This window comes from Dioscorea cayenensis, unplaced genomic scaffold (genome assembly GCF_009730915.1).
Source record: "Dioscorea cayenensis subsp. rotundata cultivar TDr96_F1 unplaced genomic scaffold, TDr96_F1_v2_PseudoChromosome.rev07_lg8_w22 25.fasta BLBR01001957.1, whole genome shotgun sequence".
Taxonomy (NCBI): domain Eukaryota; kingdom Viridiplantae; phylum Streptophyta; class Magnoliopsida; order Dioscoreales; family Dioscoreaceae; genus Dioscorea; species Dioscorea cayenensis.
Window position 1 is genome coordinate 50,760 of NW_024088348.1, and position 26,948 is coordinate 77,707.

General features: G+C 42.9%; 2 non-coding genes across 2 annotated transcripts; one reads left to right on the plus strand and one right to left on the minus strand.

Annotated features, from left to right (window-relative positions):
- Positions 1 to 16,116: 16,116 nt before the first annotated feature.
- Positions 16,117 to 16,223, minus strand: LOC120257225. Its single transcript, XR_005535580.1, has one exon. It is a non-coding gene; the product is annotated as a small nucleolar RNA R71 (small nucleolar RNA).
- Positions 16,224 to 24,109: 7,886 nt separating this feature from the next.
- LOC120257228 lies at positions 24,110 to 24,216 on the plus strand. Its single transcript, XR_005535583.1, has one exon. It is a non-coding gene; the product is annotated as a small nucleolar RNA R71 (small nucleolar RNA).
- Positions 24,217 to 26,948: the final 2,732 nt, after the last annotated feature.

A 26,948-nucleotide genomic window follows, 5' to 3' on the forward strand; every position in this document is an offset into this window, starting at 1 on the left:
TTTCTCTTCATTTTCACCCCCCTCATTCAACTGAGAGCACACTTGCACTCTTCCCCGACTTCGTATTACCCATTTGGAGGGATTTTCACTTGGTTTTCTGGTCGGATCAAAGTTTTCAAATTCAACTCATTGGTAAGACCTAATTCTTGTTTTTCTTCATCAATTCTTGATTTTAATCGATGAAACTGGTTAATATTGCTTTGTTTTTTAGAATTCAAAGTGTATTGCATGCTAGAGTGAAGTAAGAAACAACTAAATTGTGTCTTTATGGATTTTTGAACCACGCCGTGTAGTTTTCATGACCTGTGGATCCACAAGGGCGTGTGGAAATTCCACACGACCGTATGGATTTCTACTGCATTATTCCTTTGAGCCAATTTGAATGATTTCTTTTGTAATTCTTGCAGATATGGCACCTAGGACTAAGATCACGGCCGGTAAATGTCCCATAGAGTAGTCCCCAGTAATAGAGCACACTGAGTTCACTTTCCATAGCATCAGGCTTGTTTTGAGCATCTGTCGAGACTTTGGTTCGGACAGACTCGATTCCTGGATATGAGCATATTATGAGACATACAGCAGGGAGGAGAGTTAGTGGATGAGGTAGAGGACTTGGTGTCGGTTGGAGGGTGGAGACGGTTATTGGAGATCAAAGAGCCTGCTATCTGTATACTTACACTCGAGGTGTTATCCTCATTCGAGTTCGACCGTTCTTATGATAGATTTGACAGCGACAATGCTATACAGTTTAGAGCACTAGGGGATCACTACAGCATGAGTGTAACACAATTTTTTATCAGACTAGGGTTGTACGAGGTAGTATTCATGGACATTGAGTAGTATTCTCAGTTATCGACAGATTATCCGTGCTCCTTGACCCCGTAGAGGGCGTATAGAGTGCTATGCGGTTAGGGCCAGTATGAGCCAAGGGTGTCCAAGGCCACATTCCTTGCCCGACCTACTGACAAGATCCCCTTGCGTATATCCCGCAAGTGCACGGGTTTGTCGAAGTAATAATCCCGGGTGAGCGGGTATCGAATCCAAAGGGAGTAGGGAGTAAAGACACTTAATTCGATTCTTAGCTATGTGGAATATCAACAATGATAAGTATGACAATGATTCAATTCTCAACAATTAAAAGCAACGAGTAAGAGAGCAAAAGTAAGGAGGAGGTAAGGCAATCGATAAAGATGGGGTACTCGGATGATGCTTCACCTAGGATAATCGCTTCAAGTGCAAGAACTCTCTATTATGCATCCTAATCAATGCAATGGTGAGTCGTGGAAATCCTTAATTACATAGTCCCAAATCTAAGGTCAACTATGCCTAACTCTATACATGTCGCAGAGGAGAAATCGAACAATCTCAACACCTCGCACTCGCATAGATTTGCAATGAGCTCTAGGGATTCCAGGTGATAAATCTCTTCCTAATTATAGACCTAACCCTTTGGTCCAGGCGGAAGGTCCCTAACCACAATTAAGCACTAGATACTAAGATTCCCTCAACGCTTCACTCCATTGCACGCGCAACTAAGCCCCAGCGGAGATTCATCCCTTAGACCATTCACTCTATTATGGCCATAGAACCTCTCCAAAACCCTAGCCAATACCCCTCAAAACCCTGGCCGAAGCCCTCTCTTAAGTTGGGGAAAAGATGGAGAAAAGAATAACAAAAATCGGGTGAATCGGCTTTAAATAGGGCTGAATCAGCGATTCCACTCGGGCGTGACTGCACCCGCTACCAGGCGGAATTTCCACATGGTCGTGGATAATTTCCATACGCCCGTGTGGATTCTCTCGCTTTGTCCGATTTCTCGGGCTACGTGAGCATGCTCGCTACAGTAACATGCTACAGTGCTCTGCTATAGTATCCAGCAAGAACAGAGAATACAATGTTAACAATTCAAGTGTAAATCGGGCAAAAATTACTAAAAATTCAAGCATGAACTAGATCATGAAAACATTCAATGTTAACAATTCTCCTAGATTTAAGAATACAATCATTGCAACTAAGGTGAACCGCCATTGGCTATGTGAGCATATATCAATCAAGAACAATAGAAAAGAAGTGCGCATTATGAAACTCCCCCCCCCCACACTTAAGTTGTACATTGTCCTCAATGTACACATGCAAGCTCACTTAAAATATATCATTCAAAAATAGATGTGGGAGAAGTAATCAAAACAATACTCCCCTGACTCCTAGTGTTGCGTTTGATGAAGCTAATTCATTGGGGGTAGTGTTTCAACGGGTTGTGAAGCTCACACGGCCAAGTGCCGAAGCACCTTGGCAGTGCCGATGACTAAGTCTCAATTCCCAAGATGAGAAGACCATCTGCACGCATACACAAGGGGGTCAGTGAAGCTCAAGAAAAACAAAAATAACTCGAGTGTATAAAAGATGAAGCAATGAAGACAACTCGGTAAATGCAACATAACATAAACTCAGAAGGAAAAATCCTTTCTGAGTGAACAAGTCTAAAAACAAGAAAATAGAATAAAGTAAGCATGAAAGTAAAAGAAAAGTCAAGTGTCGGAGTCGCTCTCGGGCTCCTGTGCTGTTGCTGCTGCTGAAGTGGAAGCACATGGTCGGTCCACCGGTGCTGGAGTCGAGGATGGAGGTGCTGGAGGAACTGACAGGGCCTGAAGGGTCCTCGGCTGCAGGACAAATGATGAGGCAACGTCTCGCTCTAGGATATGCTGTAATATGTCGAAACGTGCCATGAACTCTGTATACTGAGTGGCCTGCATAGCCCGAATCTCGGCAACCTCAGCTCGGACCACTCCTATAGCATTCTCGAGCCTCTCAAAGCTATTATTGGCTCGAGATGGTGAAAACATACGCACTGGGGGTGGTTCCTCGGCTGCTGGAGGTGCCTCGGTCTCCATCGATGCTGGCTGAGGCTCGGGGGCGGGCTGTGATGCTCCGGCTTCATTACTCTCATCCTCAGCTATCTTTGTGGCTGGTAGGACTAAAGCAAAGATCCCTGTCCGAACCCTGCAGACCATGCCCATCAACCGCATAGTCTCTAAACTCAGGGGAGCGGGTACACTCGTCTTCTCGGCCCCGCGAATCGAATCCAAGAAACCCATGCCCAGCACTAATCTCATAATGTAGGGGCCGGAGAAGATCGCTACCAGTCTAGCATAGTATCCCTGGTGTCTGATGTACTCGCCGAATCGTGCCCTAAATGAATCGGTACGCGCTCTACCATCGAGTACAAGTACAGCAGCTCCTGACGGCTCAAAACACCAGTACTATCACCGCGGCCATTCACAGACCTACTTATGATGGCGTGCAAATATCTGTATGTAGGTCGAGAAAGGCACGTGGCTTTGGACACCCCTGGCTCGTACTGACCTTGACCACATAGTACTCTGTAAGCTCTCTGCGGGGTCAAGGTTCTAGGATAATCAGTAGGCAACTGTACATATTCCTCTGTATCCGTGAATGCCTCATCGTACAAGCCAAGTAGTACGGAAAACTGCGTAATGCTCAAGCTATGGTGGCGTCCAAATACTCTGAACTGAATGGTGTCCAAACTGTCGAAGCTCGAATACGCTCTATCAAACTCGAACGAGGATAGCATCTCCAGTGCAAACACTCAGATGGCTAGCTCTCTAATCATCAGCAACTGCCGCCAACCACCTTCTGAAACTAGATCCTCGACCTCATCGGCAAACTCAACTCCCTACTGAAACTCCCGCAGTATAGTCGTGTCTAAAAATCGAGTCTGTTCGAAATGGAGTTTCGACAAACGCTCATAACGGACATGATCTTCGGGAATCGCAAATCGCATGCACTCGGGCTCAGGGGATGACTCACGTGGCCTCTTATCAGCTTGCTTCTTTGACCTAGGTGCCATGATCTGCAAAATTTAAACGAAATTGATCAAACAAGTTGATAAAATAATGCTACAGAAATCCACATGGTCGTGTGGAATTTCCGCACGCCCGTGTGGATCTACGGGGCGTGAGAACCGCACGACCACGCATTAACAATCCAAAAATACAACTTAATAATACTTCTAACTTCGTTCTAAACATAAATCATCATTCCAATTGAAGAAACGAAGCATTATTAACCAGATTAATCGATAGAAACTATGAATTGACGAAGAAGATGATGAAAGGGGTTTACCGATGAGGAGGAGTGAGAAAATGAAGAGCCGGCCGGAAAACTTCGCTAAAATCCTACTAAACTGACGCTATGGACTCGGAGAGTACTGTCAGAGTGTTTTCAAGTGAAAAGAAGTCGTGAAAAGGGAGAGGAATCATCCTCTTTTAAACAGAACTCACGACTTTTGGCGTTCTTTGCATCCAACAGGCGTGCGAAAATTACACACGCCTGCGCGCTGGACCACGTGGGCAGCCGCACGCCTACGTGGCTTCCCTCGACATCCGAGAAAAAAATATCAAGTCTTACACCGCGTGCGGAAAATTCCCCAGGGCGTGACATTTACATGCTCAACTCACGGGGCGCCCGCACGCCCGTGTTTTTCTCGGGATGGAGGAACACCCTGCGGATCGCACGCGAGTGCGAAAGTACCCACGCCCATGTGGGTTCACAAGGTCGCCCAGGGATGAGTCCACGCCCTGTGTGCTCTCGGGAGCGCCCAACTCGCAGAATTTACACGCCCGTGCGGAAATTACCCACGGGGGTCCGCCAGTTGCATGGTCGTTCACAAGGGCAGCCGCACGCCATTGTGCCTTCTCTGGATGAGCTCGCAGTATACACCCACGGGCGCGTGGAAATTCCACACGCCCGTGTGTTTTCTCTGAACGACTTAGAAAAACCTGCAAGCTCTGCAGAACTATTTTGAACATGTTTACACACTCAGAGCCTGCTATATTATGCATAATTTACCAAATAAAAAACACGAAATAGAACTCAAACGACCAAACTTCGCCAACTCTCAACAAAACACACAATGAGTTCTTTTAAAAACCCACAACAAAATCGCAGCACAAGCACTTAAAAATTTAAACACCAGCACTTAACAGTTTATTCATGAAAACAAACTAAACTAAAAGGTGCGAGAACAATAAACACTTGGGTTGCCTCCTAAGAAGCACTTGTTTAACGTCACTAAGCTTGATGTATCTTTCTTACCTCACGAGGGTTCATAAATGAAGGTTGTGCCCTCTTACCCATGGCTTGAAAGCATGATGAGCAAAGTCTCTTGAGGGTAGAGGGTGTACTCTCGGGCTTCGGACCACCTAGCAATGATTCGTCCAACTTCCTTGGTTCATGTACGTCTCCAACAATCCTGGAGCATTTTCGGTGGCATCTCCGAGCCCTCTTCATTTTTCGGAGCACCGTCTTCAAGATCCCCGGGGTAGATGTTTCTTATCCAGTCGAACCAAGCATCATTACTTTTTCATTGCTCTCCTCTTGGTCGAACAAATCTTCATATGGATCCGGGTTTAACATTTCTTGCACATATTCATCAACAAGCTCATCAGTATATCTAGAAAGTATAAAGTGTCATCGAAATCAAGAGAATGCCGCATGGCTTTAGCAAGACGGTATATGAGCTTGTCATCTCCAACTCTCAATGTGAACTCTCCGCCGTCCATGTCAATCAATGCTTTGGAAGTCCGCAAGAACGGTCTCCCAAGTATCAAGGGTACATCCGCATCCTCATCGACATCTAGAACTACAAAGTCAACAGGAAAAATGTACTTGTCTACCTTGACAAGCCCGTCTTCAATGATACCTCTCGGATGTCGTACCGTTCAGTCCGCCAATTGTAAAGTCATCCGAGTAGGCCTAGGCTCTCCTAATCCTAGCTTTTGGAAGAAAGTATATGGCATGACGTTGATACTTGCCCCTGAATCCGCCAATACCATTTCCTCACCTAAGTTGTCGATGTTACATGGAATGATGAAGCTTCCTGGGTCTGGCGCACGGGCATGTGTAAGCTTCCGTTGGATATATCCCGCAAGTGCACGGGTTTGTCGAAGTAATAATCCCGGGTGAGCGGGTATCGAATCCACATGGAGTAGGGAGTAAAGACACTTAATTCGATTCTTAGCTATGTGGAATATCAACAATGATAAGTAAGACAATGATTCAATTCTCAACAATTAAAAGCAACAAGTAAGAGAGCAAAAGTAAAGAGGAGGTAAGGCAATCGATAAAAATGGGGTACTCAGATGATGCTTCACCTAGGACAATCGCTTCAAGTACAAGAACTCTCTATTATGCTTCCTAATCAATGCAATGGTGAGTCGTGGAAATCCGTACATACATAGTCCCAAATCTAAGGTCAACTATGCCTAACTCTATTCATGTCCCGGAGGAGAGATTAAATAACCTCTTAACCTCGCACTCGAATAAAGTTGCAATGAGCTCTAAGGATTCCAGGTGATAAATCTCTTCCTAATTATAGACCAAACCCTTTGGTCCAGGCGGAAGGTCCCTAACCATAATTAAGCCCTAGATACTAAGATCCCCTCAATGCTTCACTCCGTTGCACGCGCAACTAAGCCCCATCGGAGATTCATCCCATAGACCATTCACTCTATTATGGCCGCAAAGAACTCGAGGAACGGAGGTAGAATCTATCACGTCATAGCGCAAAGGGGACGCTCTTGTACCTCTCGATTCACCCACTCAACCTTCTCCAACCTAGCATTATCTAACGCTCGTGGTGTGTCACTCACTCACAAGGTTACCAACAAGAACTCTCAACCCTAGTGTCACTCTAGGGGAAATGTTCATACAATCAAACATTCGAGGTTGAACTGATAATAAACATCAATTTATTGAAAGCATAATAAAAAAGTTCAATTAAACGAATACATCCTAGGGTTTACAATCACCCAAGTACCCACTAGGGGTTTAGCTCTCCATGGAGCTAAGTTCAATCAAAGAAATCGAATGTAAAAGCAATGAATCCATAAAGAAACCTCCTCGATGGTCGTGTCGATGGTCTTGTGGAGAGTCCTCTACTCGTCGCAAGGGATCCTTTGTCCGGCCTAGGATACACCTCGCCGGATAGATGCCGACGAAAACTCTCCCAATAACCTTCTTCCAAATGACGCGCAATGTCAGAGCCATAGAACCTCTCCAAAACCCTAGCCAATACCCCTCAAAACCCTAGCCAAAGCCCTCTCTCAAGTTGGGGAAAAGATGGAGAAAAGAATACCAAAATCGGGGCTGAATCGGCTTTAAATAGGCTGGAATCGGCCTACTCCATGGGCGTGGACGGTACCTGCACCGGTGCGGAATTTCCACACGGCCGTGGATAATTTCCACATGCCCGTGTGGATTCTCTGTTTCTCTGATTTCTCGGCCGGCTGTGAACAGTGCTGCTACAGTACATGCTATATTTTTGCTACAGTTGGTGAATCACGTTTACGTCATTCATTGGGGTAACGCAAATGGGCACACTTGCTTCTTCAATGATATACATGTTGGTGGAGCTCTCATTCTTATGTGCATAAATCGAAATGCTCGAGTGTGACTAGCTTTGTGCCCCTCCAAATGGATGTGCTCACTTGAATGCGAGGAGGTTGGCACACACTCTAGCATCTCACACCTGACCTATGTCTTCGCGTTTGAACCTTAGTAAGATTTCCTCCAAAATAGGTGCATTATGATCCACATTGGCCTATTTCCTTCATACTCGTCCTCACAACCCTACCTGCATAAAAGTAACATAAAAACACACATATTAGTGTAAAAACCTGAGAAAAGTAATGTTCAACATAAGGAATGAACACTTCGCATTCATATCCCACAAGCACTTATCACTTACGTATCGATATTTGCAGGCCGTTATGAGCAGGTCTGGTAATGGCCTTGGCGACAGTACCGGCGTCCTGAGAAGGCAGAAGCTCCTGTATCTTCATTCGATGGTTTAAAGCACACAGATCCATTTAGGGCAAATCATCACGGAGTATTTATGACATCAAGAGCAGTACGCCAGATTGGGAATGATCTTCTTGGGTCCCTACATTATAAGATTGGTTATGGGTATGGGTCTTTTGATCGTAATTCGGGGGATCGAGAAGGCGAGGATACCTGCTCCGTTGGTCATAGAGACATTGAGACTGATGGGGATGGTGCACAGAGTTTGGTCCAGAGTGTACGCCTTGAGTTTACTTACCCCAGAGACAGCAGAGGGAGGCGACGATGATGCCAAGGGTTCTCAGCTTGCTCCCAAGCTTCAACCAACAAAGATGGAGACCGAGGTATCTTCTTCAGCACATGACCTGCCCCAGTGTGCATGTTTTCACCATCTCAAGCCTATGATAATTTTGAGAGGCTCTAGAGTGCTGTGGGGGTACTACAAACCGAGATTGCTGATATACGAGCAGAGATAGCAGGGTCTGAGTGACACAGGTTGTGCAGCACATGGAGTTCATGGCACGTTTTGATATGTTACAGCAAATTCTTGAGCGAGACGCTGCCTCATCATTTGTTCTGTGACCATGGACTCCTCAGGCTCCTCCAGCAACACCATCACCACCTCCACCACCCCCCTTTGATCTAGCACCAGCATCAGCAGTAGAGCAGAGACATAATGACACCGATACTTGACTTTATTTTTCATTTCTTTACTTCTTCATTCTATTTTGGACTTGTATACTTAGAAAGGACTTTCCTTCTAAGTTTATTTTCATTTTGTTGTCTCGAGTTGTGTTCATTGCCTTATCTTTTATATATACTCGAGTTGTTTTAGTTTTATTGAGGTTTACTAAACCCCCTCGTGTATGTATGCAAATGGTCTTGTCAGTATGGGAATTGAGAACTAGTCATGAACACAGCCAATGTGGGTCGTGTGTGCTTCACAACCCGTTGGAACTTCCCTCCCAAGGATTTATCTCCATCAAACACAACACTCGGAGTCAGGGGAGTATTGTTTCAATTGCCACTCTCACATCTATACTTGATTTCTTTATTTTCTATTGTGCTTGCATGGTACATTGGGGATAATGTACAACTTATGTGTGGGGGAATTTCATAGTGCACATATCTTTTATATTAGTTTGATTGTTATACATGCTCACATAGCCAATGGCGGTTCACCTTAGTTGCAATGATTGTATTCTTGAGTTTAGGAGAGTTTTTAACATTGAATGTTCTCATGCTCTAGTATTTACTTGAATTCCTAGGAATTTTTGCCCGATTCACAGTTGTTGCACTACTCACTCTTTAAACTCTTTTGGAAACTCAAGTTTGATGTTAAAGGGACTAGTTATAGTTGCTTCTTTTGTTAATTTAAAAAACAAATCATTGTTTAGTTGTGCTCTTTGGGTGGAAAGAGCTACCATTTATGAAGTATGAAGCTACTCTCATAAGTCGGATACTAGTTATGCCCTAATGAGAGAAAGAGCTATCTCATGGAATGAGTGAAAGCTACCACCCCGGCAGAAAGAGCTACAACCTCTAAAGTGTGAAAGCCACCATCGCGGCCGCTTTTGAAAAGGCTACCTTAGAGGATGTGTGAAGCTACTACCATCTTTTCAAATTTTCATTGTTTTTTGTAAATAAATAAATCCCTTTTACTTAGAACTTTGAGGAGTATACCTTGGGTTGACTTGAGCGAGTTTACACACACCTACACAATTTCGGGTTTGTTATCCTTTTTTATTCAAGTTTTTAGCAAGAGCATTGATTTTTCTTATTTAATGTTGAAACTTCCCTTACTTGTAAAATACTCTCTTTGTACGCTTTGGTGAACCTAAGGCCAAGCACTTCCAATATTTCTTTCATTTATGCCTTAATGTTTTAATTTTTACTTGAGGGCAAGCAAAAGCTTAAGTGTGAGGGAGTTTGATAAGTGCTTGTGTTATAAGAATGCGAAGTGTTCTTTCCTTATGATGAGCATTACCTTTATCAGGTTTTAGTGCTAATATGTGTGCATTTATGTTACTTTCATGCATATAGGGTTGTGAAGCTGAATGTTAGAGAAAGAAGCCAATGTAGATCATGAATGCACATTTGGAGGAAATCTTGTGACGGATCAAATGCGAAGACATAAGTCGGGTTCAGGATCCGAGAATGTGTGCAAATTACTGTAGCAAACACTATAGGAATTAACTGTAGCAGATTATGTTCATAGCCGGCCGAGAAAAGAGATTTCCAGAGAATCCACATGGGTGTGTGGAAATTCCGCACGACCGTGCATTATTCCACAAGCCCGTGCGATGAATCCACAGGGGTGTGTCGATTCCCGATTCTAGCCCTATTTAAGGCTGATTTTAGCCCCGATTTCAACATTTTTTTTTGCATCTTTTCCACAACTTGAGATAGGGTGGCGGCTAGGGTTTGGAGAGGTATTGGCTAGGGATTGGGAGAGGTTCAACGGCTCCAACATTGCACTCCATTTGGAAGAAGGTTAGTGGGAGAGCTTTCGTTGGCACCGATCCGGCGAACTTTATCCTAGGCCGGACAATGGGACCCTTAGACGAGTATAGGCTTCTCCACAAGACCATTGTCATGACTACCGAGGGGATTTTGTATGGATTACTTGTTTTTACATTCAATTTCATTGATTGTAACTAGCTCCATGGAGAGCTAAACCCCCTAGTGGGTAGTTGGATTTGTGAATCCTAGGATGTATTAGTTTCATTAAACCTTGTTATATTGCTTTCATTAATTGATGTGTTAATTGAGTTCCAATCTTGTATTCTTGATTGTTTGAATACTCTCTTAGAGTGATACTAGGGTTAAGAATTCTTTTTGGTAACCCTTGTGAGTGAGTGACACACCATGATTGTTAGACAAAGCTAGATTGGAGAGGATTGAGAGGGTGAGTCGAGAAGTAGCGGAGTGTGAATGCGCTAAGGGATGACCTTCCTCTGGGGCTTAGTTGCAGAGGCAATGGAGTGAAGCGTTGAAGTGATTTTCACACCTAGGGCTTAATTGTGACTAGGGACCTTTCACCTAGACCAAAGCATTAGGTCTACATCTAGGAATATGATTTATCACTTGGAATTCCTAGAACTCATTGCGATTCTATATGAGTGAGAGGTTGACAGATTGTTCAATTTCTCCTCCGGGAGATGTATAGAGTTAGGCATGGTTGACCTTAGATTTGGGATCATGTATTGAAGGATCTCCATGACTCATTAATGCATTAGTTAGAAAGCATGTTAGAGGGTTTTTGCACTTGAAATGATTGTCCTAGGTGGAACAATATCCGGGTACCCCATTTATATCGATTGCCTTATCTTCCTTTTACTTGTGCTTTCTCTCTTGTCTCTTTTACTTTTGTTTACATTACATCTTTTTACACAACTATTATTCACTTTTCGCTTAGTTAAAAAATAATTCAAGTATTTTTATTCCCTACTCCCTGTGGATACGATACCCAGTCATACGGGATTTATTACTTTGATAAACCCGTACACTTGCGGGACATACGAAAGGGGTGTTGTCAACTTAGCATGTATATTTGTAAGAATAGATGCCTGTTTTGTGCTTAATAGTGTGTTATTCACATTGTAGGGCATGAAGGAGCCACGGAAAACACAAGGATACCATTTGGGCAGAAAAAGAGAAGAAAACCAGGTGTCAACACTATAGCATATTTTACTATAGCAAAGTACTATAGCAGAAGTACTGTAGCAGATTTTGGGCTTTGGGGATGCCGCCACCACACTTTCTTGAGGCCTTCCATCCATTTTTCGGTGACAATCCTTGTGGGAAATGAGCACACATCATCACCAAGAGAGAGAAGAGCAAAGGAGAAGGAGTTAGAGTGAAGATCTAAGCCACAATTACATCACCATTCAAAGCTTCATCCATTCAAGGGGATCACAAATTAGAGGGTGTTTTCATTACATCTTTTAAGTTTTTTTCTTCCTTGTATGTTGTATAAGTGTCCCTTATCATGAGGGATTAACTTATTGTTGTGTTTGGATTTGGTTGAATCCAAGGATTTATCTTGTGCAAGAACTTGGGATGTTGTTATTCATTTAATTTGATGGCTGTTTGAGATTCAAGCTTTTGTGCTTTGATGCTTAGAATTACATTTATGAAGAAATCCGTAATTCTATTATGAGTTGTATGCGCAAATGTGACCTAGTCATGCATACTAGATCTAGGAGAGATTAAAAGGGGATACTTGTGCATATACACCTAGAGATCAAGTGTTGCTGGCCCTCCATTGCTAGTTTTAATATGAAGAAGAGTAGGTTTACTCCTATTAGAATTTCCTTGAACCTAATACGATCATAGGTGTGTTGATTGGGGCTAATCTACTCACGAGGTCTCTAGGTCTCAACTATCGTCAATGCATCTTTAAACCATCCTAGTTTGGGCCTTAATGACAACACTAGGTGGATTCCTTGTCCAAACACTCCCTTCTCATCCTCGATACTCCCTTATTTGTTTACATCCGTGTTCTAGTTACCCAGCCATAGGATTAGCTTAAGTTAGTTTATTTGTTTTATTTCCTCTCCACTTATATTAATTTATAGGCTAGAAAGTAGATGAAAAGTGAGAAAAAATACTTCCTTTGCCATGTGGAATATGATCCCTGTGTTACTCATAGGGTATTACTTGGCGATCCCTTACACTTGCAGGGAAGCAATCAATTCTCAACCCTAGTGTCAGTCTAATAGAAAATCAATTCAACAGGCATTCACATTTGGAACTCAATTAAAGCACCAATTAAAGAAACATAATAAGAGTCAATAAAACGAAATCATGCTAGGGATTATAAGTCCAAGCACGCACTAGGGGTTTAGCTCTCCATGTAGCAATATACGTTCAACAATGAAATCAAAACTAAAGAATGTAATCTATAGATAAAACACCCCTTTTAGTCAGTATCGATGGTCTTGTAAAGCCGCCTGCTCATCTTCTCTAAAGGTTCATTTGTCAACCCTAGGGCACACCTCACTGAATTGATGCCGAAGAAAGCTTCCACAATAACTCTCTTCCAAAGGAACGCGATGTCAGGGCGATAGGACCGCTCCAAAAACCTAGCCAATGCCTTTCCAAACCTTAGATGCGAGCCCCTCCCCAGATTGGCAAAAGATGGGAAAAAGATCCTTTAATAACTCTCAAAACGCCGTATTTATAGAGCCTGGAATCATGCATCCACATGGGTATGTGGAATTTCCACACGATCGTGGGATTTCCAGAGATCAATTTTCTGCAAGCTGTGAATAGTACCGCTACAGTGATTTTACTATTGTAACCTGCTGCAATACATTGTGAAATGTTCTTGATTCCACTCTTTTCATCGAGGCCACGTGAATGGGAACACATCCATGCGATATTACACAAGTCAGAACAAATGAATGTGACAGCCTTTGTGCCCTCCACTTTTTTATATTCTCTTCAGCACAATGGAGGTTGGCAAACACCTACATGTCTTTGAGCACAACTTGTGTCTTCACCTTTGTTCAATCCAAGAACCTCAAACAATCACATCCATGATCTACTTTTGATTCCCCACACTTAAGTTTTTTCTTGTCTACAAGCAAAAATAAAACATTCAAGCAAATAAGAAGAAAAATTAAAAGTACTTGGCCTTAGGTTCACCAAAAGCATGCAAAGGAAGCATTCTACAAGTAAGGAAAAATTCTAACACCGAATAAGAAAAATCAATGCTCTATGATAAGTGCTTGTGTGATAAGAATAAGGAGTGTTCTTTCCTTATGATGAGCATTACTTTTATCAGGTTTTAGCGCTAATACTTGTGCATTTGTGTTAATTTCATGCATATAGGGTTGTGAAGCCGAATGTTAAAGAAAGAAGCCAATGTAGATCATGAACGCACTATTTGGAGGAAATCTTCAGAAGGGTCGAATGCAAAGACATAAGTCGGGTGCAAGATGCGAGAATATGTGCCAACCTCTGTGAATTCAAGGTAGCACAATGGTTTGGAGGGGCACAAAGGTAGTCACATTCGAGTATCCCGGCTTGTGCATTGATAGCAAGATCTTCACCAATGATGCCGATTATTGAAAAAAAGCAAAGCAATCTACGACGTAAACGTGTGCTTGTTGACTTTACCTCGATGAAAACATGGATTCGGGAGTGTTTCAGGTAGTACTGTAGCAAATTATTGTAGTAGGTACTGTTCACAGGCAGCCGAAAAAGAGAATTCTAGAGAATCCACACCGGCGTGTGGAAATTATCCATGCCCGTGCAGAATTTCCACAGGCCTCTGTGACAAATCCACAAGGGCATGTGGATGCTTTATTCCAGCCCTATTTAAGCCGTGATTCAGCCCTGATTTTAGCATTCTTTTCTCCTTTCATTCGCAAACTTGAGAGGGGGCTGCAGCTAGGTTTTGAGAGGTATTGACTGGGTTTTTGGAGAGTTTTTTTGGCTTTTACATCGCGCTCTACTTGGAAGAAAGTTATTGGGAGATCTTTCGTCAGCACCGATCCGGCGAGGTCTGTCCTAAGCTGGACAAGGGGACTTTTGGAGGAGACGAGGCTTCTCCACAAGATCATAATCACAACTATCGAAGGGTTTTCTATGGATTACTTGTTTTTACATTCGATTTCATTATTGATTGTAACTATCTCCATGGAGAGCTAAACCACCTAGTGGGTACTTGGATTTGTGAACCCTAGGATGTATGTGTTTCATTAAACCTTCTATTATGCTTTCATTAATTGATGTTTTATTTGAGTTCCAATCTTAAATGCTTGATTGATTGAATCCTCCCTTTGAGTGATACTAGGGTCGAGAGTTCATATTGGTAACCCTTGTGAGTGAGTGACACACCACAAGTGTTTGACAAAGCTAGATTAGAGAGGGTCGAGACGGTGAGTCGAGAGGTAGCAGAGCGTCCCCTTTCCCTTCTGATGTGATTTATCCTACCTCCATTTCCTTGAGTTCTTTACGGTCATAGTAGAGTGAATGGGCTAAGAGATGACCTTCCACTTGGCTTAGTTGTAGAGGCAATAGAGTAAAGCGTTGAAGTGATTTTAGCACCTAGGGCTTCATTGTGACTAGGGAATTCTCACGTGGACCAAAGGGTTAGGTCTATATCTAGGAATAGGGTTTATCACTTGGAATCCCTAGAGCTCCATTTGATCCTATCCGTGTGTGAGGTGTTGAGATTGTTCAATTTCTCATCCTGGACATGGTATAGAGTTAGTCACGGTTGACTTTAGATTTGGGAAGGTGTATTGAAGGATTTCCTTGATTCATAAATGCATTAGCTAGGAGGCATAATAGTTGCTTTTGCACTTGAAATGATCATCCTAGGCAAAACAATATCTGGTACTCCATTTATATCGATTGCCTTATCTCTCATATACTTGTGCTTTCCTTTCTTGCTTTTTTTATTCTTGTTTACATTACATCATGTCAACACAATCATTATTGATCTTCACTTGTTTAAGAAACAATTTAAGTATTTTTATTCCCTACTCTCTTTGGATACGATACCTACTCAACTGGGATTTTATTACTCGACAAACCCGTGCACCTGTGGGACATACGCAAGGGGCGTTGTCAAGATTTTGGCACCATTGCCAAGGAGTAGGCATTTAGAGATACTTTGCACTTTGTTTTCTTAGTTATCCGTTCATTCATTCTATTTCACATCTTCTTTTTCTATCATCGTTATGATTTGTTCTTTTTCTTTTGGTACAGTTCTGGGTTATGACCTGAGGAAACCCTTTGATATTAATTGAAAGAGATACCGAACTTGAGCATACACTCCGAAGAAAAGGGAAAGAACCTGTGCAAGAACCGTCAAATCTAGCTGAAGTGTAAGTTGAAGGATCGGACAACATGGCTGAGCAGAATGAACAACAGAGAACATTATCTGATTACGCCAGATCATCAGTACTGGGGATATAATCTAGCATTGTGCGACCCCAAATTATAGCTCTGAACTTTGAACTAAAATCGGCATTCATCCAGATGATTCAGCAGTCAGTGCAGTTCTATGGTTTGGCCGATGAGGATCTAAACAACCATATAGAGAACATCTTGGAAGTTTGTGATATGATAAAGATCAATGGTGTATCAGATGAAGCTATTAGATTGAGGGCTTTCCCATTTTCTCTCAAGGAAAGAGCCAAGTAGTGGCTTTATTCCTTGCCAAAAGTATCCATCACGACTTGGAATGAGATGGTCGAAGCTTTTCTTGCTAGATACTTCCCTCCGGGGAAGTCGGCTAAGCTTCGCAATGAGATATCATCATTCGTGCAGATGGAATTGGAATCATTGTTTGACACATGGGTGCGTTTCAAGGACCTTTTCAGAAGATGCCCACAACACGGATTTCCCGAATGGATGATCATTCAAACTTTCCATAATGGTTTGAATCAGAGTACAAGGCAATTGCTAGATGCCACCGCATGAGGTACAATGTGGAGTAAAACCCCGAAAGAAGCCCTACATTTAGTAGATGACATGGCCATGAATAGTTATTAGTGGAATGCTCGGGAAAGGAAAAAGATGACCGGGCTCCATGAAATAGATGTAGTCACTTCTTTGGCAGCTCAAGTGGAATCATTGAGAAAGAAGTTAAACCTTCTAACTTCGAATAAAGTGTCGGTCGTAACTACTTGCACCGGGTGTGGCAGAGGACATGCTCCCTCCGATTGCCCGATCTCTATTGGTAATGTATCTTCACTAGAGAAAATTGACTTTGTGGGTAATGCAATGAGGAACCAAGGTAATCCATATAGCAACACCAACAATCAGGGTTGGAAGAATCATCCCGACTTTTCGTGGAGCAACCAAGGACATGGAGGAGAGTGCTGATAAGTGCTTGAGTAGACATATTTTTATATATGTTTTACATGCATTGAGCATCATTTTTACCATGGTTTATGTCTCATATTGTGTATTTGGTGTTCTTTTATGCATATAGGTTGTGAATGCCTTGAAGAGTAAAAAGGAAGCAAAGATAGGCTATAAAGACACAATGTTGGGAGTTCTTGTTCAATTCAAGGACCAAGACACGAGAGGAGTTCATAAACATGGAGATGTGTGCCAACTTCCAAGAAGATTCAAGTCAATTCACTAGTTGGAAGGGCACAAAGGCAGCCACATCTTCATGTTCCTTCTCATTGTGAAGATTGCAAGACCTCTCAAAGATATGTCGATGAAGAAAAGTTTTATAGCCTACCACATGGACGTGTGCCTGGACATGTGGCCTCAAGAGAAGAGTGTTCGGATTGCATTTTGTGAAAAGTACTGTAGCAATAGAGACCGATTCTTCAAGACGTTGGGCGACCTATCAAGGCCATCATCACGAATTTAAGGGGGTTTTAGTTCATGGTTTTCATTTCTTTTCATTGTAATAATCATTGTTTTGTAACTTGCTCCATGGAGGGCTAAACCTTAGTAGGTATTTGGGCATGTGAACTCTAGGATCTATGTTTTTGTAATGATTTGCTTTATGTTTCTATTCAATCCGAGCGGATTTGAGTTTTAATCTTGTATTCCCATTGCTTGCTTGTTTAATTAATCCTTGTGGTTGATTGGATTCGCATGATGTGTTACTTTGATGTGAGAGAGGTCTCTATTAGAGTTAGAACTTCAAGGTTAAAGAGGGTTGAGAGGGTGAGTCATGAGATAGTGGAGTGTCCCCTTTCCCTTCCGATTGAGTGTTTTCTATCTCCATATTCCCTAAACTCTATGCAACCATATTTGGTGTGAGGCGTGAGATTGAGAGATTTCTCCGCCGAGACCTTGTAGGGGGTTAGAGATCCTTCACCGGGAATTAGGGTTGGATCTATCTTTAGGAATCGGTTTCACTCTTAGGTGTCCCTAGAGCTTATTGCGGTCATATGGGGTGTGAGGTGTTGAGATTGAGTGATTTCTCCGCCGGGACCTTGTAGGGGAGTAGTACCGGTGGCTTGGAGGCAAGGGCCGATTGTTCTTGGATTACCTCGACTCATTAGACTCGGTTTAGAAGCATTTAGTGAATTATGAGCTTCATGTTAGATCCTAGGGGGAGCATTGCCCGGGTACCTCATCTTTATTGATTGAGATCTCCTTTACTTGTTTTCTTGCTTGTTTGTTTGCTTATTAATTCTCTTGCAATTAGTTCATTTCATCACATCTATTGATTTTGACTAGATAACTTAGAAGTGGTTAATACTAATACTTCCGTTCCCTGTGGATTCGACTACCCACTCACCGGGGTAATTATTACTTCGACACCCGTGCACTTGCGGTTTACACGCATATTCGGACGTGTCAAGTGCCTCCATGATTCTGGATGCATCTTGCTCGGTGATCTTACAAAAGAATATGCCAAACAAGAAGAAAGACCCAGGAAGCTTCATCATTCCGTGCAATGTTGGCAACTTCGGTAAAGGAATGGCATTGGCGGACTCAGAGGGAAGTATCAACGTCATGCCATATTCCTTCTTTCAGAGGCTAGGCTTGGGAGAGGCTAGGCCCACTCGGATGACATTGAAATTGGCGGACGAATAGTGAGACATCCAAGGGGCATCATTGGAGATCTGCTTGTCAAAGTTGACAAGTATATATTTCCTATCAATTTTGTGGTGTTGGATGTCGATGAGGATGCGGATGTTCCTTTGATACTTAGGAGGCTATTCTTGCACACTTCAAAGGCATTAATCGGCATGGACGGCGGGGAGTTGATACTGAGGGTTGGAGATGATGACCTGACATATCCTCCACCTAAGCTATGTGACATTATCTTGACTTTGATGATACTCTTTACTTTCTTGACACTACTGATGAAATAATTGATGAATATATGCATGAAATGTTTAATCCGGACCCATACGAGGGGTTGCTAGACCAAGAAGTGGAGAATGAAGAAGTGCCAATGCTTGGTCTAAAGGAAGAAGTACCATCTACTCCGGGGATTGACAAGATCCTCTTGCGTATATCCCGCAAGTGCACGGGTTTGTCGAAGTAATAATCCCGGATGAGCTGGTATCGAATCTACAGGGAATAGGGAATAAAAACACTTAATCCGCTTTTTAGCTATGTGAAAGATCAGTAGTGATAAGTGTGACAATGATTCAATTCTCAAAAGTAAAAGCAACAAGTAAGAGAGCACGAGTAAAGGAGGAGGTAAGGAAATCGATAAAGATAGGGTACTCGGATAATGCTCCGCCTAGGACAATCGTTTCAAGTGCAAGAACCCTCTATTATGCTTCCTAATCAATGCAATGGTGAGTTGTGGAAATCCTTAAATACATAGTCCCAAATCTAAGGTCAACTATGCCTAACTCTATACATGTCCCGGAGGAGAGATTAGATAACCTCTCAAGCTCGCACTCGAATAGAGTTGCAATGAGCTCTATGGATTCCAAGTGATAAATCTCTTCCTAATAATAGACCTAACCCTTTGGTCCAGGTGGAAGGTCCCTAACCACGATTAAGCCCTAGATACTAAGACCACCTCAACGCTTCACTTCGTTGCACGCGCAACTAAGCCCCAGCGGAGGGTCATTCCTTAGACCATTCACTCTATTATGGCCGCAAAGAACTCGAGGAACGGAGGTAGAATCTATCACGCCAGAGGGGAAAAGGGACGCTCCTATACCTGTCGATTCACCCTCTTAACCCTCTCTAACCTAGCTTTGTCTAACGCTTGTGGTGTGTCACTCACTCACAAGGTTACCAACAAGAACTCTCAACCCTAGTGTCACTCTAGGGTAAATGTTCATACAATCAAGCATTCAAGGTTGGAACTCACAACAAACATCAATTAATTGAAAGCATAATAAAGAGATTCAATGAAACAAATACATCCTAGGGTTCACAAATACCCAAGTACCCACTAGGGGTTTAGCTCTCCATGGAGCTAAGTACAATCAAAGAAATAGAATGTGAAAACAATAAATCCATAGAAAAACCCCCTCGAATGTTGTGTCGATGGTCTTGTGGAAAGTCCTCTACTCGTCGTCCAAGGATTCCCTTGTCCGGTATAGGATACGCCTTGACGAAAGCTCCCCTACAAACCTTCTTCCAAAGGAATGACGATGTCGGAGCTTCCGTCGAGGCGTATCCTAAACTGCTCATCGGCCACCTCGAGAAAACTCTCTATATGACTGTTTGGATACTCATCGGCCAAACCGTTGAACTATGCGGATTGCTGAAACATGTGGATAAATGCCGGCTTCAACTCAAAGTTCTGAGCTATAATCGGGGGACGCACAATACTCGATTGTGTCCCCAACAGTGAAGGTCTGGCATAATCGGATAATGTTCGCTGTTGCTCATTCTGTTCTTCCATGTTTTCAGATCCTTCCACTTCCAAATTAGCTAAATTAGACGGTTCTTGCACAGGCTCTTTCCCTTTTCTTCTAAGTGTACGTTCAAGCTCAGGATCTGCTTCAATCAATTATGAGGGATTCCCTCAGGTCGTAACCTGGAGCTGCACCCAAAAAGAAAGAAAAATAAATCAGAACGATGATAGAATAAGAAGATATGAAATAGAATGTATGGTGAAATAACTAAGAAAACAAAGTGCAAAGTATCTCTAAACGCCTACTCCCCGGCAACGGCGCCAAAAACTTGATAAGGTCCCCTTGCGTATATCCCGTAAGTGCACGGGTTTGTCGAAGTAATAATTCCAGATGAGCGGGTATCGAATCCACAGGGAGTAGGGAATAAAAACACTTAATCTGATTCTTAGCTATGTGAAAAATCAATATTGATAAGTGTGACAATGATTTAATTCTCACAAGTAAAATCAACAAGTAAGAGAGCACAAGTAAAGGAGAAGGTAAGGCAATCGATAAAGATGGGGTACTCGGATAATGCTCCGCCTAGGATGATCGCTTCAAGTGCAAGAACCCTCTATTATGCTTCCTAATCAATGCAATAGTGAGTCGTGGAAATCCTTCATTACATAGTCCCAAATCTAAGGTCAATTATGCCTAACTCTATACATGTCCTGGAGGAGAAATCGAACAATGTTAGCACTTCGCACTCGCATAAAGTTGCAATGAGCTCTAGGGATTCCAAGTGATAAATCTCTTCCTAATTATAGACCTAACCCTTTGGTCCAGGTGGAAGGTCCCTAACCACGATTAAGCCCTAGATACTAAGATCACCTTAACGCTTCACTCCGTTGCACGCGAAACTAAGCCCCAGCGGAGGTTCATCCCTTAGACCATTCACTCTATTATGGCCGCAAAGAACTCGAGGAACGGAGGTAGAATCTATCACGTCGGAGGGGAAAGGGGACACTCCTGTATCTCTCGACTCACCCTCTCAACCCTCTCTAACCTAGCTTTGTCTAACGCTCGTGGTGTGTCACTCACTTACAAGGTTACCAACAAGAACTCTCAACCCTAGTGTCACTCTAGGGGAAATGTTCATACAATCAAGCATTCAAGGTTGGAACTCACAATAAACATCAATTAATTGAAAACATAATAAAGAGATTCAATGAAACAAATACATCCTAGGGTTGACAAATACCCTAGTACCCACTAGGGGTTTAGCTCTCTATGGAGCTAAGTACAATCAAAGAAATAGAATGTAAAAGCAATGAATCCATAGAAAAACCCTCTCGAATGTCGTGTCGATGGTCTTGTGGAGAGTCCTCTACTCATCGCAAGGGATTCTTTGTCCGGCCTAGGATACACCCTCGCTCGGATCGGTCGATGTGAAAACCTCTCCCAATAACCTTCTTCCAAACGACGCGTGATGTCAGAGCCGTAGAACTTCTCCAAAACTCTAGCCAATACCCCTCAAAACCCTAGCCGAAGCCCTTTCTCAAGTTGGTGAAAAGATGGAGAAAAGAATACTGAAATCGGGGCTGAATCGGCTTTAAATAGGGCTGGAGTCGGGCGACTACACGGGCCTGTGGATTTTTCACACGCCCATGTGGAATTTCCACACAGGCGTAGATAATTTCCACACGCCCATGTGGATTCTCTGAATTCCTATTTTCTCGGCCGACTGTGAACAGTTTTGGCTGCTACAGTGCTCTTCTACAACCACGTAAACAGGCACACGTTCACGTCGTGGATCACTTGCTTCTTCAATGATAGACATGTTGGTGGAGCTCTTATTCTACGTGCATAAGTCGGAATGCTCAAGTGTGACTGCCCTTGTGCCCCTTTAAATGGATATGCCAACTCAAATACGAGGAGGTTAGCACACACTCTAGCATTTCACACCTGACCTATGTCTTCGCGGTTGAACCTTAGCAAGATTTCCTCTAAAAATCAGTGCATTATGATCCACATTGGCTTATTTCCTTCATACTCGGCCTCACAACCCTACCTGCACGAAAGTAACATAAAAACACACATATTTGTGTAGAAACCCGAGAAAAGTAATGCTCAACATAAGGATTGAACGCTTCGCATTCATATTGCACAAGCACTTATCATCTTTGCTTCTTTAATGACAGACAAGTTGGTGGAGATCTTGTTCTATGTGCATAAGTCGGAGTTCTTGAGTGTGATTCCCCTTGTGCCCCTCCAAATGGTTGTGCTAACTCAAATACGAGGAAGTTGGCACACACTCTAGCATCTCACACCCGACCTATGTCTTCGCATTTGAACCTTAGCAAGATTTCCTCCAAAATCAGTGCATTATGATCCACATTGGTTTCTTTCCTTCATACTCGGCCTCACAACCCTACCTCCATAAAAGTAACATAAAAACACACATATTAGTGTAAAACCCGGAGAAAAGTAATGCTCAATATAAGGAAAGAATGCTTCGCATTCATATCGGACAAGCACTTATCAGCGATCATGAAGAAAGTGCTCCAGAAGATGAAAAGGGTGAGGAGATGCCACAAGAAATGCTCCAAGGCTGTTGGAGATGTGCAAGAACTGGACAAGGTGGATGAACCCTTATTTAGTGGTACCAAGCCCGATAACTCCCACTCTACCCTCAAGAGACTTTGCTCATTATGCTTTTAAGTCATGGGTAAGAGGAAAACCTTCATCTTTGAGCCCCCGTGAGGTAAGACAAGGTACGTCAAGCTTAGTGACGTTAAACAAGAGCTTCTTGGGAAGCAACCCAAGTGTTTACTGTTTTCTTAGTTGTTAGTTTAATGTTTGTATGAATAAGACTTTGAGTGTTGGTGTCTTGATTTCTAGATGCTTTTGTTGTGATTTTCTTGTGGATTTTTTGTGTCACCTTGTGCTTAAATGTGTTTTGGTGAAGTTTTTGGTCGTGCGAGTTAGTTTCTCATGTTTTCGCTGCTGTATTTTGCATAGTAGGGTAGGCTCTGAGTGTATACATGTTTAGAAATTTTTTGCAGAGCCTGGAGAGTTTTTTAAGCCATCCAGAGAAAACACACGGGCATGTGGAATTTTTGCACGCCCGTAGATCATCACTGTGAGTTCGTCTAGAGAATGCACACGGTCATTGAATTGCCCATGTGGGTGATCCTGTGACAAAGGCACAGACGTGGGTATTTTCCGCATGCCTGTGTAGATCTATGCAGTAGAGCTCTCCTCCATCTAGAAAATACACAGGGGCATGCATTTGCCCCTGTAAACTGCCGAGTAATGATCCACGCCCGTGCGGAATTTTTGCACGGGTGTGCAAAACACTTAGTGAAAATTCTCGACAGGACAGAGAGTCCACAGGGGCATGCATCTGCCCCTGTACAAATCTAGTCAAGGCCTTCTCCAAATCATTCATTCGGGTTTCCAAACCTTAAACTCTGTTTTCCACATGCGGGGCTTGTTGTTGTGGTTGGAAACCCGGTGGCCCGATGGACTTTGGTGGACCCTGATTGCTCCATGAGAAATTGGGATGATTCTTCCAACCTGGATTGTAGGTATTACTATATGGGTTTCCTTGAGGTCTCATGCCATTACCTACAAAATCAACATTCTCCACCGAAGATACATCACCAATAGAGATCGGGCAATCGGAGGGATCATGTCCTCCACCACACCCGTTGCAATTCATCACGGCCAGTACTCTATTTAAAGTTAGAAGATCTAACTTATTACTCAAATTTTCCACTTGAGCCGCCAATGAAATTACTGCATCTACCTCATGGAGACCGGCCATCTTTTTCTTCTCCCTAGGATTCCATTGGTAGCTGTTTAACCCCATTTCTTCAATTAACTGACAAGCCTCATAGGGGGTCTTGCTACCTAAGGTACCTCCTCTTGCCGCAAACAAGAGTTGCCATGTACTCGGGTTCAAACCGTTGTAAAAGTTCTGCACAATCATCCACTCTGGAAATCAGTGTTGTGGGCACTTTCTCAGAAGCTCCTTGAACCTTTCCCATATCTAAAATAGAGACTTCAATTCCAACTGAACAAAATATGAGATCTCATTCCTAAGCTTCTCGGATTTTCCGGGAGGCAAATAATGGGCAAGAAAAGCTTCTACCATCTCCTCCCATGTGGTAATTGATGCTCTAGGTAATGAGTGTAGCCACTGCTTCGCTCTTCCCTTTAGGGAAAATGGGAAGCCTCGCAACTTAATGGCATCATCCGTCACCCCGTTTATCTTCAGCATATCACACATCTCAAGAAAACTCTCTATATGACTGTTTGGATCGTCATCGGCCAAACCATTAAACTGTGTGGATTACTGTAACACGTGGATGAATGCCGGCTTCAGCTCGAAGTTCTGAGCTGTACTCGGGGGATGCACAATACTCGATTGTGTCCACAACACTGAAGGTCTGGCATAATCGGGTAATGTTCGTTGTTGCTCATTCTGTTCTGCCATGTTTTCATATTCTTCCACTTCCAAATCAGCTAGATTAGACTGTTCTTGCACAGGCTCTTTCCCTTTTCTTCTAAGTGTATGTTCAAGCTCGGGATCTCCTTCAATCAATATTGAGGGGACCCCTCGGGTCTTAACCTAGAGCTGCACCCAAAAAGAAAGAAAAAGAAATCAGAACAATGATAGAATAAGAAGATATAAAATAGAATGTATGGTGAAATAGCTAAATGCCTACTCCCCGGCAACGGTGCCAAAAACTTGACAAGGTCCCCTTGCGTATATCCCGCAAGTGAACAGGTTTGTTGAAGTAATAATCCCGGATGAGTGGGTATCGTATCGACAGGGAGTATCGAATAAAAACACTTAATTAGCTTCTTAGCTATGTGAAAGAGGAATAGTAAAATCTATGATAATGATTCAATTCTCGAAAGTAAAAACAACAAGTAAGAGAGCACAAGTAAAAGGGAAGGTAAGGCAATCGATAAAGATGGGGTACCGGGATATTGCTCCGCCTAGGACAATAATTTTAAGTGCAAGAACCCTCTATAATGCTTCCTAATCAATGCAAGTGAGTCGTGGAAATCCTTAATTACATAGTCCCAAATCTAAGGTCAACTATGCCTAACTCTATACATGTCCCGGATGAGAGATTGAATAACCTCTCAACCTCGCACTCAAATAGAATTGCAATAAGTTATACGGATTCCAAGTGATAAATCTATTCCTAATTGTAGACCTAACCCTTTGGTCGAGGTGTAAGGTCCCTAACCACAATTAAGCCCTAGATACTAAGATCACTTCTACGCTTCACTCCGTTGCACCCGCAACTAAGCCCCAAAGAACTCAAAGAACGGAGGTAGAATCTAACACATCGGAGGTGAAAGGGGACGCTCCTGTACCTCTCGACTCACCCTCTCAACCCTCTCCAACCTAGCTTTGTCTAACACTCGTGGTGTGTCACTCACTAATAAGGTTACCAACAAGAACTCTCAACCCTAGTGTTACTTTAGCGGAGTATTCACACAATCAAGCATTCAAAGTTGGAACTCACAATAAATATCAATTAATTGAAAGTATAATAAAGAGATTCAAAGAAATGAATACATCCTAGGGTTCACAAATACCCAAGTACCCACTAGGGGTTTAGCTCTCCATGGAGCTAAGTACAATCAAAGAAATAGAATGTAAAAGCAATGAATCCATAGAAAACCCCCTCGATAGTCGTGCCGATGGTCTTGTAGAAAGTCCTCTACTCGTCATCCAAATATCCCCTTGTCCAGTATAGGATACGCCTCGACGAAAACTCCCCTACCAACCTTCTTCCAAAGAGATGACGATGTCAGAGCCGTAGAACCTCTCCAAAACCCTAGCCAATACCTCGCAAAACCCTAGCTGAAAATGTCTCTCAAGTTGAGGAAAAGATGGAGAAAAGAATATTGAAATCGGGGCTGAATCGGCTTTAAATAGGGCTGTAATCGGGGATCCACACGCCTCTGTCGATTTTTCACACGGGCGTGTGGAATTTCTGCACGCCCGTGTGGATTTTCTGTTCTGTAGTTTTCTCGGCCGGCTGTGAACAGTGCTGCTACAATACTTTGCTACATTATTGCTACAGTGCTCTGCTGCAGTATCTGACCTGAAATACTTCCCGAATCCATACTTTCATCGAGGCAACGTAAACAGGCACACGTTCACGTTATGGATCGCTTTGCTTCTTCAATGATGGAAAAGTTGGTGGAGATCTTGTTCTATATGCATAAGTCAGAATGCTTGAGTATGACTGCCCTTGTGCCCCTCCAAATGGTTGTGCTAACTCAAATACTAGTAGGTTGGCACACACTCTAGCATCTCACACCCGAGCTATGTCTTCGCATTTGAACCTTAGTGAGATGCGTCCGAATATGTGTGTAAACCGCAAGTGCACGGGTGTCGAAGTAATAATTACCCTGGTGAGTGGGTAGTCAAATCAACAGGGAACAGGGCTATTAGTACTAACTTCTTCTCTACTTTCTAACCTAATGATAAATGGAAAGGTGTGGTGATCTAATGTGCGAAGAAATGAATACCGGAGATGAATATGCAAGGGTTAAATGGATGGAGATCTCAATCACTAAAAGTGGGGTATTCGGGCAATGCTCCCCCTAGGATTCAGGTATTAGGTACCGGATAAGCAAAGTGTTTCTATGAAGAGTAAGTTAAGTCGTGAAAATCCAAATATAATCAGATCCGGCCTCCCGATCACCGATACTAGTCCCCTACGAGGTCCCGGTGGAGAAATCATTCAATCTCAACATCTCACACCACATATGACCTCAAAGCACTCTAGGGATGCCAAGAGGTGTATC